Here is a 19,258-nt window from a genome sequence, read left to right on the forward strand (position 1 = left end):
TAAAGGATTAAAATGGAAAAGGAAGTAATTTGTGCAAATGGTCAGTTTGCCTAGCTTCCACTAGTAGGTGTCATCACGACTCCCGGGGTGGGAAATTCGGATCGTGATAGAACTAGATGTTTAAGAAATATTTTTGCATGTATCAAAAGTATTACTCCACTTAGGATTTATAATTTTAAACATATCCTAACATTTTCACTTATAATTTGTAATTTTAAACTATCATAATATCTTTATAATTTTAAGTATATTTAATATAAAGGTGAAATAAAATTCTTTAGAACCATTTTTTAAAGACTAGAAAGAATAAAAGTATCATATAAAAATGGAATATTGGGAGTTTTTTTTGTTCCTCTATTTGATATTAATTTGTGAAATTTACGTACCCTTCTAACGTGATTTTTATTTATGAGATTTTCTTTATTATAAAGATAAAAATTATTTTCTCTCATGAAAAGAAGGCTATCTTTTTACCATTTTAAAAATTAAGCATACGAAAATTTGTACTCATTATATGAGATTAGGAAAATTATAAGTTGAGAAAATATATGTATTTTTACATAGATATTTTAATGAAATAATAGTGTATGAATTTATTTTAAATGGTACCATATAATCGTAATAGTACGGTGTATAAAGTGTATCAAAAATAAGTTGAATTTTAAGTAATTGAGAAAATTCTTAATTATGTGGGTAATTAATTAATTACCGGGTAACAGGATATTACCTAATTAACTAATAAGATAAAGATTAATAATTTCCCCCAAAAAAACGTGGCAAAAAGAAAACTTACCGAACATGTGACTAAGTAATTATGTAGTCTTACGTGGCAACTAAGATATTAGATATACACCACCTGTCTAATAAATTCAAAGTTTTGGATCACTACTCCATCTTCTCTAACGTTTCCAAGACATCAATGAGATAGAATGCAAATTTCCTACAAAACTCCTCACCCATTATTACTTTTCAAATTTATATTCCAAGTATGGTTTCCAAGAGTACCAGTTACTTCAGTGTTAATATTATTTTTGCTAGTCAAGCCAATTTCTCTAATGGTTATCAAATTTAAAGTGAGATTTTCAATAGCTGTCTTTGATATCTCGAAGGAAGCCAAAACAGTCTGTATTTGAAAATCCTTGCGATTAAGATTTAATGGAGCTAGAGAAGGTCAGTGTTTCTATGTGAATCTCTAGCTCTAACTCAAGTACTTACCCATTGTTTGGTAGCAGATTATGCTTAACGTAGATTAAAAATAAGTATTGCTTGTGATTTAACTTTTATTCTTTTGGTATTTATAAAAGATTATGTATACCACTTGAAGTTGTACCATGTTCCTGCTGGATATATATTTGATTGTGTTCATTGTTTAGAAGTTGAATGGAAGCAACTTTGACATGCCGCAAATGTAGGTGATGCGGAAATAGAGCTCATCTTTTACCTTAAACATGGAAGTGAAAGCAGATGTTAGTAATAACTACTCAACCATTGCTTACTGCATAGATTGCAATGAAGAAGCACGGTACAATCTTTCCCAAGAATATCATACGGATTTTTCCCTACTCCAGGTATGTTAAGGCTATCCCTTCTTTCTTTTTGGCATGATCCGTACGATACAAATGAAACGAGAAAATGCACAACTTTCATAATTGACTATATTCAGAGAAGTATTAGAGGTGCATATGTTCTTGAATTCCCATGTGTCCTATTATTTTATCATCTGTTCATGGGTCTCAGAAAATATGTAAGTTAATGAAGTTTGTTTCATGATATTACTCAGAGGTATAATAGCCTTTTGACACTTCGAAAGATTTTACTGACGTACGTTTCACGCATTGCATTCATTTATACATGTACATTGACCCATGACCAGATGGCATTATATACGCGTATATATGTATATTATATTTATATGGGATATGGGAAAAGGTTACGACGTTATATACGTACCACCACCTGATCAGCTGGTATACGTTGACGATTTGCCTACAGTGGCCGAGATGATATGATGGGATGTCCTCAGAGGCGTGATGATATTATGGCGTTATATATATATATATATATATATATAGGAAAGGTTATGGCGTTATATACGCACCACCACCCGATCAGCTGGTATACATTGATGATTTTGCCCACAGTGGTCTAGATGATATGATGGGATGCACTCAGAGGCTTGATGATGTTATGTACGTACAGATCTATGCATCATATGACATTTATATGCATGTGCATAACATTATAGATATTTCATAATTTACAGAGTTACCTAGACTTACAGGTTAAGTCATTTACTCCATGTTTCTTCGAGGTCTTTTATATACTTATTTATGTGTCTTACGTACTCAGTACATTATTCGTACTGACGTCCTTTTGTTGGGGACTCTGCATTCATGCCTGCAGGTATAGAAAAACAGTTTGACGAACTTTCATAGTAGACGAGATTGGCTTCAGCGAAGGATCGGTAAAACTCTACCTCATTCGGAGTGCAGCCGAGTCTATGAGTCATTGTGTCAGAAGTTTTCTACAGAATTATGGGTAGGCCAGTACCCTGTCCCATTTGATGCCAAATGATCTTAGAGGCTTTGTAGACAGAGGTTCATTTTGTACAGTATGTCAGATGCCTTGACGGCCCAAATGTATTCATGTTTTAAGGAAAAGGGTTAAATGATATAGTGTTTTCTCACTTACAATTGTACATACTAGATGTGGCCATGTTGGCCCATGATAGTCACAAAAAGAAGAAATGAGTTACAGAGTGGTTCGCTCGGGCCAGTGCGGCATCGGGTGCCAGCCACGCCTCCCTAGGTTTGGGGTGTGACAGTCTCTCACCAACTGGAATATACGCAAGGCTGCCCATACTAGTTGACTTTCTACTCAAAGCGTCAGCCACCACATTGGCCTTCCCGGGATGATACAAGATGGTGATATCATAGTCTTTCAATAGCTCTAACCACCTTCTCTGCCTCAAATTGAGCTCCTTTTTCTTGAACAAATACTGCAAGCTCCAGTGATCCGCGAACACTTCACATGACACACCGTAAAGATAGTGCCTCCATATCTTCAACGCATGAACAATGGCTGCCAACTCTAGATCATGAACAGGGTAATTCTTCTCGTGGATCTTCAGCTGCCGTGAAACATATGCAATTACCTTGCCACCCTGCATCAATACCGCACCAAGTCCAATACGAGATGCCATGCAAGTAAATGTTAGGCGCCATCACGGTCCCTATGGTGGGAATTCCGGGTCGTGGCACGAACATAACTTAAGCACCTCAAAATGATATTTTTGGTCTAGTGACCTCTTAATCCCGAAACCTTCCAATTTTCTTCTTCTTTTCTTTTAATCCCTTTGATTCCACAAATCCATTCTATAATAGAGAACAAGAGTATACTAAGTTTCTAAAAATATATTAGTTTCCAAGTCTATCTCCTTAATAAGTGGTACACTCAATAAGTCTTCTGAACATACATTTGGAAATTCATTAATAATCATAAAGACTAATTCAATAGTCGATTACTCTACTGTGGTACCCCAATTTATAGTTAAATAAATACATAATCTTACTTATCATGTCTAGAATCTTTATTGACAAGGTAGCTTTGCCTAGAGGCATACCAAATGAATCCTCTATACTAGGCTCAATCAAAATAGAAAATTCGACAATCTTTCATGGCAAGCAAGTGTAGGGAAATACAAAGTCGACTAATCCAAGCCCAAGATAACCTAAAGTTAACCATGCTAAGTTATCACAAGTTCATATGTGTATCACAACTCTGAACCCTATGCACATATATCTTATAGATCGTTCCAATAGTAAAACTCTCCCACTTAGGCTAAAACCAAATGATAGATCCAAGTACTCAAATCTTTGTTTTTTTAAATCTTCATATACAACTCATAAAACACAACATATCCTCTTATCCTCAATTATATATTTTATCAAACACAACATATGATAATAAAACTGTACAAACTGATTACTTTTCTCAAAGATAGTCATGTCATTTCATTTTTTTTTCTCAACTTCATTTAGTATTCATCTATTTCGTTCCGATGAGTGGCAGTCTCACTACTCCATGTATAATTCCACTATGTGCTAAGTTTCATGCTTTAACTTTTTAGTATATTGGTGCATAACCACATACACAAGTATTATTTTCTCTTACAATCTAGAATTCCTATACGACTCTCACCATCAACAGGTTTTGCATCGCGCAGTACTACTACTATGCTTATACTCAATGCACTTGAAATATATAGTCTTACATCATGGTCACACTTATAATGTCACCATTACAATATCACTAATAATACTAAATCACTTCAAGAGGCATTTAGCATATAACCATATAAGTACTTTCTTAAAAATATCCTTCACAATCAATCCTAACAAGCTAGAGCTAGCTAAGCTATTACATTAAAATTATTACTTTCCTGCTCAACTATTTCCCTCTATTGATCAAGCTCATAAAGGAGAGTTGTACACATAACCTCGAATGTTGAATAAGTTACTCTTAAGCAAAAATTATATCCTTGGACCACTTTACAAATTAATGTCCAAAATATTGGCTAACCCTCGAAGTTCTTTTAAAAAAAGAGTTTGGGCAAGGTTTCTTTAGAAATAAGCTATCCCAAAATTTACAATTTTTTTGTTCTTCCAATCTCATCAACAACCGAAGCACATAATATCCCATGTACCGAAGGCAACTCTTAGTTGCACTATTTTCAAACTTCCAGTGTTGTCTAACAAAGGAGGATATGCGTATCCTAGTCGTCTACGAAAAGACATTCCAAGGTTCAACTTGATTTAGCTCAATGCATGAATAATAAATGAAAGAAGAGAAAACATCCTAGATGTTCAGTAGCCTCAAGGTCATAAGTATGGACGTCTACATACCCATGAACAAGACTCTACTAAACAGTGCTCCATGACCTAGGACTTAAAGCCTATGCTCTGATACCAACTTTGTCACGTTCCAAATTCTCCCTTAGACGTGAATGGCGCCCAGCTAACACCACCTACCCAACAAACCATAATTTCATATGTTATCTATTAATTTGCAATATTTGATTAATTAAATGAGTATCCAAATAATCTGATAATTAATTATGAACAATTAATATCTCAAAATATTAAATTAAAAATCTAGCCCAAATTCTACACTAGACCATGGAGCATCTAAGAGAATTACAAAAGACATCATATGAATAAATGATAAAGATTTTTCTGGCAGCCTCTAGGAATAATGCGACAGCCCACCTGAATAACTGAAATAACTCTAGCGAACTCGTCAGCGATTAGCTCCGTCTTCACCAATAGTATTTGCATAGACATGCAGGTAAGGAGTGAGTTATATGTAAATATAACCAGTAAGATCTTCGATCCACCACTCTTAATACCTCTAGAAAAAGTGTTAGACAATACAGATGTCACACCTCCTTTTTACACCTACATCCCGCAAAAGGGCGTAAAGGAGTTTCTCCAATTAAAGGACAATCGGAACGGGATTTAATTATTAATCATTCAGAGTCGCCACTTGGGATATTGATGGTGTCCCAAGTCACCGGTTGCATCCCGAACCAAGGAAAATATGACTCTGTTAACAGTCCGCGAACCAGAAATCCGAGTAAGGAATTCTATTAACCCGGGAGAAGGTGTTAGGCATTCCCGAGTTTCGTGGTTCTAGCACGGTCGCTTAACTGTTGTATTTGATCTTATCTGATTTCAATACATGCTAGCTTATGTGTGCCTTCTATTCGTAAATCGCTTTTTATCATTATTTATTTTAAAAGAACTGCGACGTCGTGAAAACATGTTTCAAACCACGTCACAATCAATGCACCCATGGTTGTCAACACATTTCGACTTCGTCGAGATTTGAATTTGGGTCACATCAATGCGCACCCGAGTTTAAGGAAGTAATTTAATTAAATCGCGCCTAAGGTTTTCACGTAATATTATTCTGGGGAAGACCGTGGAGTTCGCTAAATGGCCATCTCAAATTCTAATCATTTTTAATAACCAATTATTGAGGGCCCCACATTTATTTATTTTGTGTGGTAAGGCCCGTCTCGATTTGTAAACCTCTTTTCTATCATTATTTATTTTTAAGATTACGATGTCGCGAAAACACATTTCAAACCACGTCGCAATCAATGCACCCGCGGTTATCGACACATTTCGGCTTCATCGAGATTTGGATTTGGGTCGCATCAATGCGCACCCGAGTTTAAGAATGTAATTTTATTAAGAGCGTGCTTAAAGATTCTAACGTATTGTTATTTTGGGAAAGGCGGTGAAATTCACTAAACATCCTTTCCAAGTCTACGCAATGAAATAATTGTGTTGTTAACTACTTGAGGATTCTAATTGATTAGGCCTACAATTTGTTGAATTTGAAGTTGAAAATCCGAACGAAAATACTGAGCAAATGGACCCTGAGCTCACAAAACCCGACCAGACCAAGGCTGCGGACACGGCCCCTTAGAGCACATTGCGTCAGGCACAAAGCCAGCCCAAAACTTGGCTTGCATTTGCACAGCCCAGGAATTGAATCCTCGGGCCCCTTTTGATTTAACTAAATTCTTGGACCTCCTACCAGAATGCCAGGCCCAAAACTAACCCAATATGAGGCTATTAAGCATGGGATTTACCACCCCAAACTTAAAATCAACCATGCGTATAGACTACAAATCAACTGCAACTTTTGCAAATTTAATTTCAGCATACTGTGAAACTTAAGCAGATAGAAAATGACAAATGTATAAGCATGAAATACTCAATTTAAATAACCCCCACCCTGAACTATATACATGAACCTGAATACCTAATTGTCCACTTACTAACTACAATAATCAAAACCATGCTGGACAATTCATCAATCTCAATTATACAATTCAGTTATTGGCTTGAATCAGCACCAATTAAATCAATTAGTAACAGTCAGACAATTTTAACAAATTAAACTATGAAAGGGTAATCAACAGACAATGTTTCTTGGGCAACAGAATTCAGTAACATTCTCATTGTTCTTCACTTCAAACTTGGCTTCACATAGATGAGTGTCAAGGAAATGTACCTGAGAATTGCAATGAGAATAGAGAAAAGGAGAGAAATCAGCTATTTTCAGCAGCAACAAACAACAAACCCAGCAATGCTACACCACAGACACACAGGCAGATTGTTTTGAAACTCAAAAATGTAAGCCAATTCCTACAGATCAGTCTAACACACCCCTGTACCTCACAACTGAAGTCCAAAACTAGTAATGAGACTCTGAAACTGTTTCAGATTTCCATATTTTGATGTTTTATTTTTTGAATAACTTCAGAATTGAAATGCTAGCTAAAAAACAGAATGAATGCTCAAATTAAGACTTAGGGCTCAAGGCAGAAGATCTGAGAGCCGACCCCCTTTCCCAAGACATCTAATGCCCTTTTATAGGCAACCCTAAAGAGAATAAACTAAGTTCTGATTTTCTAATTAGTCCCTCTCTATTTTTACTTTGGTCCCTCTATTTTTATCTTGCTAAACAAGTAACTGTAGTGTACTTATTAAGATTTACACTTGAAACCCATTCTAGAAGGTCCTAAAGAATTCCTCTACCCATACAATACCCATACTGCCCTTCCCTATACCTTGATATTACTAATCCTATCAGAACTACCCTTTTCCATACCCAGATTACCCCTGGAAGCCTTTCAGAATCACTGACCCTACCCTTATCCTTAATAACTAAACCCAATACCCGAACCCAGTCTGAAACTAACTAAAATCAATTAAATAGCAATCAGAAACCAACTAAAATTAATCACCTAACAATCAGAAACCAACTAAAATTAATCACCTAACAATCAGAAACCAACTAATCCGACTGATTGACCCAATTATGTTCAATTAACCAACTCAAATAAACTAAACGAAAATAAATTGTGCTTAAGCTACCATGATTAACATTAAAAGAACCTAAACTAATTATTAAACCATGAAATTATAATCATTCAACCAACTAACAAACTCAGAATCAACAGTATTTGACAGAACCTAAACTAGCACAGTTAAACCAAAAAATTAACAGGACAATAATGAAAACAATGACTGTAAATAATATTTTAATCATGCGAGTAAAAGAAGCAGTAAAAGAAAGAAAAGAAAAACTCACAAAGGTCAAAGGGGTTCCGACCAGTCATAACATCTAAATCCTTTCAGATTTTTGACGCGTAACATCCCTAACCATGTGTTCTTACACGAGAACACATGGTTAAGGGTGCTACGGTTCGAAATCAAAAGGATTTGATTTTAGGGTTTGGACCGCGATTCTTAGATCTAAGATTCGGGTCGTTTTGGGGTGATTTGAAAGAGAACAACCACAGATTAATGTTGAGGAAGGGCTAGGGGTTGTAGGGTGTGATTTTGGGCAGATTCGGACAAACTGTCACTTGGCCGGAAAACTTCAAATCAAGATTCGAAGAGTTTCGGCCTTATTCGTGGCAAACCATCGGGTGTAATAGAAAGAGGAGGGTGAGGGGAACCCATGGTGTTAATTTCAGGGTGAACGGCGTAGTTCGCGTTCACCGCCGGCAAGGAATTTTAGGGCGGCGCGGATTAGGGTTTGGGGAGAAGGGGTGGGGTGAGGAAGACGATGTAAATGGGGGTAGGGGGTCTGGTTTGGACACTTAAATACCTGAAACCTCGTTAGTTCCGGACCGTTGGATTGATGAGATCCAACGGTCCTGATCCAAGGGCCCTGAAACGACGCCGTTTCATTTTAAAGAGGGGGGCGGACCGGGTATGGACTTGGGTTGGACTCCCTTTTCAAAGTTTAATGCGTTTGGGCCGGAAATATTTTGTGTATTTGGCCCAAAATTCCGGATCTCAAACAAGCTCACTTCCATTATATATTTGTCATTTTTCTTTTTTGCAATTTTGTATTATTTTTTTTTTTTTTGTATTTATTTTCTGATTTTTCAAAGATGTGAAATTAAACTAACAATTAAGCTAAAACCAATTAATGCCTAAAATTAACTTAATAACTATTTGCGACTGTTTCTCAATTAAAATAATAAAACGCTAAAGTAAACTATTTTTGTCATTTTCTTCACATCCTATTCTAAAACAAGTTAATGCTTAATTAGTACTAAAGTATAAAATTAAATCCTAAATGAAAAATAAATACGTATTTTTGTTTGGGATTTTGGGAATTATTCATATATAGGGCAAAAATCACGTGCTCACAGCTGCCCCTCTTTGCTCGGAAACACGAAAGGTTTCTGGGAAAAGACAAGCGAGCAAATACGAGCAATTTTTGCCCGTTCGAAAATTCCGTGTGAAGCATTTTGAAAAGCTTGACCGCATCCTGCTTCGGAGGTTGCCTACATATCCTGGGCTAAACAGGAATCAGGTCAGTGTAGTTCAGGAGTGTCTGGTAGTTGGGACTACCAGGAACTGTGACTGCACTGTGCTTGTTGTTGTTACTGCTGCTGACCTCCCTTATTACATCATGTCAAAGATAAAGAAGCTAAACTAAATATGCTCTATGAATTATAAAAATCCTATCTAAATTCTTCAAACTTGCTCTTGAACTTCCTTGTTGCCTTGTTCTTTCTCGACAAAAATCCATGTTGCTATTCCCTGGTTGACTGAGATGTTATTCCCTTTCTCCCCACTGCTGAACTTAAATAAACTCGAACTTGAATGTATTCCTCTGTTATTCAGGCGGGCTCCTGGCTTCCGAACTTAAAATTGAAACTACTCCTCTATTATCCAGGCGGGCTCCTGACTACTGAAATTCAAAATACGTGTCTCCGTTCTCCAGGCGGACTCCTGCCTTCCCAAAACTTGAACTGTGTGTCTCCGTTCTCCAGGCGCACTCCTGATTGCTAAATTTAAACTGTATGTCTCCATTCTTCAGGCGGACTCCTGACTACTGAAATTCAAAATACGTGTCTCCGTTCTCCAGGCGGACTCCTGATTGCTAAAATTAAAACTGTATGTCTCCATTCTTCAGGCGGACTCCTGACTGCTAAATTTCAAAACGCATGTCTCTGTTCTCCAGGCGGACTCCTGATTGCTAAAATTAAAACTGTATGTCTCCATTCTTCAGGCGGACTCCTGACTACTGAAATTCAAAATACGTTTCTCCGTTCTCCAGGCGGACTCCTGATTACTTGCATTTATTCTAATCATGCGAACTTCGCGACCAAGTTCCATTCCTCTTATGTACTTCATTATTATTTTTTTTAATCAAACCGCACTTTGCGGTCAAACCTGATTACTGCTTGCTTTTCCTTCTTGGAGAATTCCTCCTCACCGACTAGCTTTCTGCCCCTGTTACAATCAAAGAAAATTTCGTCAGTTAAAAATGGTGATTAGTTGATGGCATTCATGCTGAAATATCCTTCCCCCGCATTGCTTTGTGTTGACTGATTTCCCCATACTGTTCCTGAACCGCTTGACTTTCTGAAACCTTTGTTTGAGCTTTTGCCTTTCCCACGACAATTCCCAATCATTTCCCCGATGAAACTTCCGTTAATTCCCCCAATTTCTGACCACCTGAATGCTTTTATACCCCTATTGTTGTCTCATCTTTCCGACCTTCTTGCCTGAACCTTCACATTTCCCATAACATTTCCCAAATATTCTGCCGATGTAACTTCCGGCAACTTCCTCTATTCCATCATGTTGTTTTGACATGCTCTGACCACGTTGTGCTTTACAATTCCGGAAGATGGTAGTGAGCTTTGAAGTCCCTCCTGCCCGCTTTGGCCAAACTAGCACTGGAATATCTCTACTAAATAAAACCCTCAACAGAAAATGAAATGCAACGATTTTTGAGTTAAGGATAAAAACAATCCAAAACCAGATGACTGTTTTTAGAAAGAGAAGGAAAAGAAACTTATCTGAGCGAGACGACTGGTACCCATGGTCATGAAATGCATTTTGGATTAACCGGCCCAATCTGTCCAAATATCCAGCTTTCAATTGCCATACTTTGCTGCGCAGAACCTCTATCAATTGTTTGAATTACCCATACCTTACCCTTGTTTTTCCGCGGTACCTCGAAACATTCTTCCTCCCATAAACCTTTTGCCTTTTAACCATCTTCCAACTCAATTTCGCCTCAAGGTGCCCGCGAGGGTTTTCACCAATAAGACTTTCTCGTTTATTTTTCTCTCAGCTCCCGTCGCCTTACGGTGCCCGCGAGGGTTTTCACCGATAAGACTCTCTCATTTTGCATTCGTTTTCTTTTTTTTTTTCGCTTGAATCAGAGTGTCGCCGCTGACACGAATTACCGTCACCTGCTCGACCTGGCATTTCTTAGAGATTGATCAAAAGGTCTTTCTTTGGACCGTAATGTAGGCTTTTGGATAGGGTTAGAAAGAAAGGGTATAAAAGGCTCAAAACAATTTCAAAATGGGTTGAAATTACAACTTTCGGAATCCAACTTCTCACAACAACCACAATTTCTGTCCCAGTTTCTTGCTTGGGGACTTTTGGATTTTTGTTTTGGTATGAATGAACCTCAGAGAGGCTGCCTACGTACCCTTTCGGGATCAAGTCAAACGTAGTTCACTGTATTTAACTTTTGTTGTTCTGATTTTCTTTCTTTCCTTTTCTTTCGTTTTTCTTTCTCTTCCCTTTCTTCTTTTTTTTCTCTTTTTCTTCTTTTCTTTCTTTTCTTTCTTTTCTTTTCTTTCTTTCTTTTCTTTTCTTTCCTTATTTTCTTTTCTTTCTTTTCCTTTTGTTTTTCTCTTCTTTCCTTTATGTTCGGCACCCGTGTTCTCTGATAGTGCCGATGATTCCGAAAGAGGGGTACGAAAAATAAGTAAGGCTCGACGGGGATAACAATGGATAAGAGTGTTTGGATAGCAGGACAAAATGCCTTCATCATTTCAATCTTTAGATATTCCAAATAAAAACAAATACATTCAGAAAATAAAGGAATCATACATAATATCTCTTGACCGCATCGGAATTGATAGCCATTTCTACACACTTTCCTTCCACATTGGTCAAATACAATGCTCCGTTAGACAACACTCTGGTTACTATAAATGGTCCCTGCCAGTTTGGGGCAAATTTTCCTTTTGCCTCAGCCCAATGAGGCAAGATCCGCCTCAATACTAATTGCCCGACTTCAAATTTCCTTGGACGTACCTTCTTGTTGTATGCTCTCGCCATTCTTCGCTGGTACAATTGGCCATGACACATTGATGCCAATCTTTTCTCGTCGATCAAACTCAACTGCTCAAGACGGCTTTTCACCCATTCATCATCATCGATCTCAGCCTCTGCGATGATTCGCAGAGATGGGATTTCCACTTCTGCAGGTATTACTGCCTCGGTACCGTATACCAATGAGTAAGGAGTCGCCCCGACCGAGGTATGCACGGTGGTGCGATATCCTAACAATGCAAAAGGCAATTTCTCGTGCCATTGTCTAGATCCTTCAACCATCTTCCGGAGTATTTTCTTTATGTTCCTATTGGTCGCTTCAACCGCACCATTTGCCTTGGGACGGTACGGAGTAGAGTGCCTGTGAGCAATCTTAAACTGCTCACATGTCTCCTTCATCAAATGACTATTAAGATTAGCCCCATTATCTGTGATGATTACCTTTGGGATCCCAAACCGACAGATGATATTTGCATGCACGAAGTCAACTACAGCCTTCTTGGTCACAGACTTGAATGTCTTCGCTTCCACCCATTTGGTAAAATAATCTATAGCTACCAAGATAAACCTGTGCCCATTTGATGCTGCTGGATCAATTGGCCCAATAACATCCATGCCCCATGCAACAAAAGGCCATAGTGCGGATATCGTATGCAATTTTGATGGTGGAGAATGAATCAAATCTCCATGTACTTGGCATTGATGACACTTACGCACAAAACGGATACAGTCCCGCTCCATCGTGAGCCAATAATAACCCGCTCGGAGAATCTTCTTTGGTAGGACATACCCACTCATATATGGTCCACAAACTACGGAATGCACCTCAGTCATGATAGTTGTGGCCTGCCGTGCATCTATACATCTCATCAACCTGAGATCTGGCATTCTTTTGTACAGTACCCCTCCACTAAGGAAAAACCCACTTGCCAACCGCCGAATTGTTATTTTCTGATCACCGGTGGCCTGCGTTGGATATATTCCCGCTTTGATGTACTCTTTGATATCATGGAACCACGGCTCTCCATCAATTTCCTCTTCTATCACATTACAGTAAGCATGCTGATCACGGACCTGAATCTGCAACAGATCAACATAAGCCTTATCTGGATGGTGCAACATTGACGCCAAAGTAGCCAAAGCATCATGCAGACACTGCCGATACGGTATAAGCTTCAAGTCCCGTGTTTCCCACTCCCCTTGAATCTGGTGTACTAGTAGGTCTGAGTCGCCCATGACCAAGACTTCCCGTACACCCATGTCCACAGCTAATCTCAATCCCAATATGCACGCCTCATATTCTGCCATGTTGTTTGTACAGTAGAAACAAAGCCGAGCTGTAACAGGGTAATGCTGACCTGTTTCCGAAATAAGTACTGCTCTTATTCCCACGCCCTTCATATTTGCAGCCCCATCAAAGAAAAGTTTACATCCCGCCTTCTCAGCTTGTTCCAATTCATCAATGTGCATCACCTCTTCATTAGGGAAATAGGTTTTCAAAGGCTCATAATCTTCATCAACGGGGTTCTCAGCCAAATGATCGGCTAATGCCTGTGCTTTCATGGCAGTCCGTGTCACATATATAATGTCAAATTCTGTAAGTAAAATCTGCCACTTAGCAAGCCTTCCTGTGGGCATGGGTTTTTGGAAAATATACTTCAATGGGTCCAAGCGAGATATGAGGTAAGTAGTGTAGGATGACAAGTAATGTTTCAACTTCTGTGCCACCCAAGTTAGGGCACAACACGTCCTTTCCAGATGAGTATACTTAACCTCGTAAGATGTGAACTTCTTGCTGAGATAGTAGATAGCCTGCTCCTTTCTGCCTGTAACATCGTGCCGCCCCAGTACACAGCCAAATGAACTGTCCACAACTGTCAGATATAGAATCAAAGGCGTCCCTGGTTCTGGCGGAACCAACACAGGTGGGTTTGACAAATACCCCTTTATCTTATCAAAAGCCTCCTGACATTCATTAGTCCATTTGACCGCAGCATCTTTCTTCAACAACTTGAAAATTGGTTCATAAGTTGCCGTGAGCTGAGCAATGAACCTGCTGATATAGTTCAATCGTCCCAACAAACTCATCACCTCGGTTTTGTTTCTTGGAGGTGGAAACTCCTGAATAGCTTTGATCTTTGACGGGTCTAATTCAATACCCCGCCGGTTGACTATAAATCCCAACAACTTCCCAGACGGCACCCCGAAAGCACATTTCGCAGGATTGAGCTTAAGATTGTACCTGCGCAGCCTTTGAAAGAATTTTCTCAAATCTCTGACATGGTTGGATTGCTGTCTAGACTTCACGATCACATCATCCACGTATACCTCGATTTCCTTATGTATCATATCATGGAAGATGGTTGTCATGGCCCTCATATAAGTTGCCCCAACGTTTTTCAAACCAAAGGGCATGACTCGATAACAATATGTTCCCCATGGCGTGATGAATGCCGTCTTTTCTGCATCTTCCTTGTCCATTAGAATCTGATGATAACCCGCATAACAATCCACAAAAGAGCCAATATCATGTTTGGCACAATTGTCGATCAGTATATGGATGTTGGGCAATGGGAAATTATCTTTTGGACTTGCCTTGTTAAGGTCTTGATAATCGATGCACACCCTGGTCTTGCCATCTTTCTTTGGCACAGGTACGACATTAGCTAACCAAGTGGGGTACCGTGTCACCTGAATGACTTTTGCCTCAAACTGCTTGGTAATCTCTTCTCTGATTTTCACACTTATGTCCGTTTTGAACTTTCTCAACTTCTGTTTGACAGGGAGGAGTGTTGGATCAGTGGGCAATTTATGAACCACCAAATCGGTGCTTAGACCCGGCATATCATCATATGACCATGCAAAAACGTCTTTGTACTCATGCAATACTTTAATTATCTCCTTCTTGAGTTGTGGCTCCAAAAACACTTATTTTAGTTTCCCGTACATTGTCTTGGTCCCCCAGATTAACTGCTTCTGTGTCATTTAGGTTAGGTTTGGGTTTTTCTTCAAAGTGACTTAATTCTTTACTAATTTCCTCATAAGCTTCATCATTGTTACAATCCACCCCCTCGTCACACTCGATCTCTTGTATTATTACTTCTGAACTAGATTGGCTTTTAAAACTGGGCCGAAGATTCCTCATGCATGTCATGTCATTGATATCAGCATAAAAAGAACTATACAAAGAAAAAAGAAAAGAAAATGGGAAGAGAATTAGGGACGAAGAAAATTGCATTTCATTAAACGTAAAGACAACAAGGTTTTAACTCATCCAAACGGACGGAACATAGCAACTGGATTACAAACCCTGGAATAATCCAGGTGACAAAAAGGAAAACAAAACCCACTACCACGACTCCCTCCGAACTGGAAGAGGAGTAGCTTCCCACTTGTTGATGTTAGCACGTGGTCCGATGTACTGTATGTCTGCTCTGCTTGACCCTTCCCCGGCCTCAACCATGTTTACTTCAGCAAATACTTTCTCAAACGCCTTATCCAAATTCCCCTCCGCCTCAATTAACGACCCTGATATCTTTGCCAATGACTGTTTCTTGATACCCGGCCTGACGAAGGACCTGGACAATCGGGGAATTGGTTTAGGGAGCACCCAAGCCTTCTTCTTTGATTTACGGGCCTTTCTGACATCTACCGCTGTTGGTTTGAACCCTAACCCGAAGGTATCCAGATTTTTGGGCAAGGACACAGGTTGAGTGATGCCCTGCAGTTCAACCCCCAAACCTTTCCCGGGCACGAACCCGTTATTCAGCATTTCTGACACTACCATGACGATCGCAGATGACACCCTGGGACATGGCACGCTTTTACCCTCAGGCACCCTACTCACCGGTCGAGGATCTGATACACCCATGGCCCCTTATCATCTTCGGTCTCTATAAAGGGTACAATGGCATCATTCATGGCGCATGTGGGATCTTCCCCATGTAACACAATTTCTTGTCTGTCCCACTCGAATTTGATCATTTGGTGCAGTGTGGAGGGCACGGCTTTTGCCGCATGAATCCACGGTCGACCCAACAAAAGATTATAGGATACTGCAGCATCCAACACCTGAAATTCCATCGTGAACTCGACTGGGCCAATAGTCAATTCGAGTACAATATCCCCTACTGTGTTTGTTCCCCCTCCATCGAACCCTCGAACACAAATGCTATTTTTGCGGATTCTATCCTCATCAATCTTTAACTTGTTCAATGTGGATAACGTGCAAATATTAGCGCTCGACCCGTTATCGATTAGTGCCCGAGTAACCATTGAACCTTCACATTTGACCGTCAAATACAGAGCCTTGTTGTGTTCTGTGCCTTCCATAGGCAATTCATCATCAGAAAATGCTACCCTGTTCACTTCAAAGATCTTGTTGGCAATTGTCTCTAAATGGTTCACTGAAATTTTGTCAGGCACATGAGCCTCATTCAATATCCTCATTAAAGCTCGGCAGTGCTCCTCGGAGTGAATTAATAACGACAATAACGAGATTTGGGCCGGTGTTTTTCTCAGTTGTTCAACAATGGAATAATCTTGTACTTTTATCCTTTTCAGAAACTCTTCTGCCTCTTCTTCCGTTACAACTTTTTTAACTGGCACTGGATTGTCTTTTGCGCCCTTAGCCTTTCTCAACTCCTCGGTAGCGAAACAACGTCCCGACCGGGTTAGTCCTTGTGCTTCACAACTCTCTTCCTCAATTTCCTTTCCTTTGTATGTCACCACTACCTTGTCATATTTCCACGGTACGGCTTTGCTATCAACCATGGGTAACTGGACTACCGGTTTTATGACAACCGGTTCTACATAAGTTCCCTTCACGACCACCACGGGCGCTGATACTGACCCTGGTACCACTATCTTTACTGGCTCCTGCTTTTTCTCAGACACAAAAAGGGCCTACCCCATTACTAATACTGGCTTGTCTTTTATTGCTTTTAACTGAACCACTGGCCTTGCACTCACTGTCTTTTTTTTGGCTTCCGTAGAACGAATCCCATAACCACCTGCGAAGGTTTCTTAGGCTCTGACTCTTATGTATCAGTTCGATCATGTTGGCCTCATAATGCGCTGGTAATGGGTTTTGATTGATGTTCGGGGCCTCTGGAGCCTGTACCTCAATACGGCGATTATCAATGAGCTCTTGTATCGCGTTTTTCAATTTCCAACACTTTTCAGTATCGTGCCCCGACATCCCTGAGCAGTACTCGCAGCTAACAGAATGGTCCAGGTTTCTGGGAAAGGGGTTTAGTGTTTTTGATTCAATTGGGGTCAACATCCCCAACTGTTTTAGTCTGTGGAAGAGGGCAGTGTAAGATTCTCCCAGCGGAGTAAATGTTTTTCTGTTTGGGGCTTTCTCACTTCTAAAGGCTTGGTTTGGGCGGAAGCTGGTTCCTGGTCTGTTTGCCCTGGGAGGTGGATAGGTGTTTTGTGGGAGTGGATGTGTGTTTTGGGGTTCGGTGCACGCCATTGCGAGTGCACCGGAGGCTGAGTGTAGGTCTGGGCGTGGTGAATAGAAAAGTGTGGTTCTGGTGGTGGATAATAGTGTTGCGGAGGGCCATATGGGATATATTGGTAATTTGGGTGGTGAGGTCTGGGTTGGTTGTAGTAGGGTGGAGGGTTATTAGGCCTGGACCAAGCACTAGCCTCAACTGCAGCAACTTCTTCTTTCTTCTTTTTCCCAAGCACACCACCAGTACCGCTTTGGATGGCCTGGGTGGTTGCTTTCAACGCCGAGTAGCTCAATATCTTGTTAGATTTCAATCCTTCTTCAATCATGGCTCCCATCTTTACCACTTCATTAAACGACTTTCCGACAGATGTCACTAGATGACCAAAATAGGTAGGTTCTAATGTTTGCAAGAAGTAGTCTACCATCTCACTCTCCCTCATGGGAGGATCAACCCTTGCGGCTTGTTCCCTCCAGCGGAAACCAAACTCTCTAAAACTTTCCCCAGGCTTCTTTTCCAGTTTCAACAATGACAGACGATCGGGTACTATCTCGAGGTTATATTGAAAATGGCCAATGAATGCCTAGGCCAAATCATCCCATGTATACCATCGGCCGGGTCTTGCCTCGTGTACCATTCTAGTGCTGATCCGCTCAGGCTTTGACCGAAATATGCTATCAACAACTCATCCTTTCCCCCGGCACCTCTCATTTTGCTTCAGAAACCACGCAGATAGGCTACTAGGTCACCGTGCCCCTCATACAAGTCAAACTTCGGCATTTTAAACCCCGCAGGCAACTGTACATCAGGAAAAGAGCACAAATTTTTGTATACGACACTAACTTGGTTTCCTAAACCATGCATGTTCCTGAAGGATTGCTCCAGGCTTTTGACTTTACGAATCACCTCCTCTTGTTCTGCATTCTTAACTGGTTTCTCAACTTCTCCCGGGATTTCAAAATGGGGAGAGTAGGTATACGGCTCAGGCGTTTTGAAGGTGGGTTTGGGAGGGTAATATTGGGTGTCGTGAGCTTGGAATAGCGGCTCACTGGATGATCTATGTATGAGGGGAACCATGGGTGGTGGAGGGTTTTGTTTGGAGGGTGGAGCTGGGGGAGCGTATGACGTGGTACCATAACCCTGGGCCTGATAAGGGAAAGCTGAAGATGTGTGGGGAGTGGTAGGCTCCTGAGCTTGAGCCAGGGGTGGGATGTAAGATGGGTTGGCAGGATATAGTGGTGCTGGGTGTCCCTGCGACCATGCCCGATGCATTTCAGCCATTTGTGCCTTTAATTTCCTCATCTCTTCTTTCATAGCGCCCACATCTGTTACCTCAACCTCATTCGAAGGGTCTACGATGCTGATTTCCGAATCCTGCCCTGTTATTTTTATTTGATCTTTTGACCGGGTGTTGTATGGATGGGTTTCCAGAATTGCCAATCAACTAACCACCTGCCTGGGCTCACACATTTAGACAACCACTTTGTTAGCGATTAGGTCTCAACAGATTTAACAACCACACGTTTGTCATGAATGCACTTATACAGTTAATCCTTTCTATCATGCGTTTGCTCGATTGCATGCGTCATCCCGGTCATTTTATTTCTTGTTTCGTTTTTC

The 19,258-nt window shown here is 40.2% G+C and overlaps 1 long non-coding RNA gene across 2 annotated transcripts; it reads left to right on the plus strand.

The window, feature by feature from the left end:
- The first annotated feature begins 939 nt into the window (after nt 1-939).
- LOC104235842 (uncharacterized) lies at nt 940-2,681 on the plus strand. Of its 2 annotated transcripts, none has more exons than XR_011405160.1 (3): nt 940-1,170; nt 1,413-1,568; nt 1,993-2,046. It is a non-coding gene; the product is annotated as an uncharacterized lncRNA (long non-coding RNA). The 2 variants fall into 2 exon arrangements; XR_713284.2 differs by lacking the exon at nt 1,993-2,046 and adding an exon at nt 2,404-2,681 and having other exon boundaries at nt 945-1,170.
- The last annotated feature ends 16,577 nt before the right edge of the window (nt 2,682-19,258 follow it).

Source organism: Nicotiana sylvestris, chromosome 2 (genome assembly GCF_000393655.2).
Source record: "Nicotiana sylvestris chromosome 2, ASM39365v2, whole genome shotgun sequence".
Taxonomy (NCBI): Eukaryota; Viridiplantae; Streptophyta; class Magnoliopsida; order Solanales; family Solanaceae; genus Nicotiana; species Nicotiana sylvestris.